Raw genomic sequence first — 1,439 nt, 5'->3', positions numbered from 1 at the left:
CTTGCTCATCAAAAACACCAGATCAACTTATTAACCCAGAGAAAGGCAGGATACTGTGGCAGTGAGTGGTTCTGTGGTGTTCTTGGTCACACATTTATGGAGTTTCTGAAGGGCAGTGGATATTACTGCTTGGCACAGCATGACCTCTATGCTGACAAGTGAATTGTAGAAATTTATTACTACTCCACCAAGAAGCCCCATGAGAGAAGTGAAGCTGGACACCAAAGTGTTGAATTGTAATCCCTGGACCAATTTTCAAGAATTCTGACTTGAATGTGGTAAGCCTCAGTGCACTTCCTTTCTATTTCCTCAGTATTACTTTATTGAATAATTGATGCTTCTTGTTCGGAGATTCATTTCATTTTCCACTACTCTCAACACCATACAGAAAGCACTGAGAATTGCAAGTGGAGTGTTTTGAAGGAGACTTCAGTTTAGTTACATCATTTCTATATTCACTTTTTAAAATTCTTTTGTAACCCTATTAAATTTTTAAATCAAAATCAACATGGCTTGAATGAACCGTCCAGCTCCTGTGAAAGTCACATACAAGAACATGAGATTTCTTATTACACACAACCCAACCAATGTGACCTTAAAAAAATTTATAGAGAAATTTAAGAAGTAAGAGTATGTGAAGCAACTTATAACACTGCTTTTGTGGAAAAAGAAGGCATCCCTGTTCTTGATTGGCCTTTTGATGATGGTGCACCGCTATCCAACCAGATTGTTGATAACTGGTTAAGTCTTGTTAAACATTAAGTTTCGTGAAAAACCTGGTTGTTGTATTGCTGTTCATTGTGTTTCAGGACTTGGTAGACTTCAGTGCTTGTTGCCCTAGCAATAATTGAAGGTGGAATGAAATATGAAGATGCTGTACAGTTCATAAGGCAAAAGCAGTGAGGAGCTTTTAATAGCAAGCAACTTTTGTATTTGGAGGGATCATCCTAAGTTATGTTTGTGCTTCAAAGTCTCCAATGGTCATAGAAACCACTGTTGCATTCAATACAAATGGGTGCCTGATGGTATTACTTTGGAAGTGGAACTTGGAACAGGACATAGTTTTTCATGCATATTTTCCAACATGTTAGCTTGGTGAAGAAAGCTTCCATAGAAGTATTGAAAGCAGTTTTGCCAGGCTTGACAGAATTGCATTCAGACTATATGGACATTTAGCAAAGTTTTCTTACTTTTCAACATTTAAAATGTCGTTATCATTTGTACCAGTTGACCTTTTCTGAAATCATGCAGTATTCTTATAAGACTTTAAATCTATTCCCATGCCAGAATTTTATCAATATATAATAAATTTAGCATGGTTAGGTGCCAAAATACACAGCACAATACTTGCATATTTTTAGTATCATTATTGTTGTTGTCAGGTGCCATCAAATCAGAACTGACTCATAGTGACCCCATGCACAGCAGAATGAAACAAT

The 1,439-nt window shown here is 36.7% G+C and overlaps 1 pseudogene; it reads left to right on the top strand.

The window, feature by feature from the left end:
- The first annotated feature begins 508 nt into the window (after positions 1–508).
- LOC102820082 lies at positions 509–1,099 on the top strand (annotated as a pseudogene).
- Positions 1,100–1,439: the final 340 nt, after the last annotated feature.

The sequence above is a fragment of the Chrysochloris asiatica genome, unplaced genomic scaffold (genome assembly GCF_000296735.1).
Source record: "Chrysochloris asiatica unplaced genomic scaffold, ChrAsi1.0 scaffold00260, whole genome shotgun sequence".
In the NCBI taxonomy this organism is placed as follows: Eukaryota; Metazoa; Chordata; class Mammalia; order Afrosoricida; family Chrysochloridae; genus Chrysochloris; species Chrysochloris asiatica.
The sequence above is the reverse complement of the archived record's forward strand: the minus strand, read 5'-3'. Positions and strand labels throughout refer to the sequence as shown.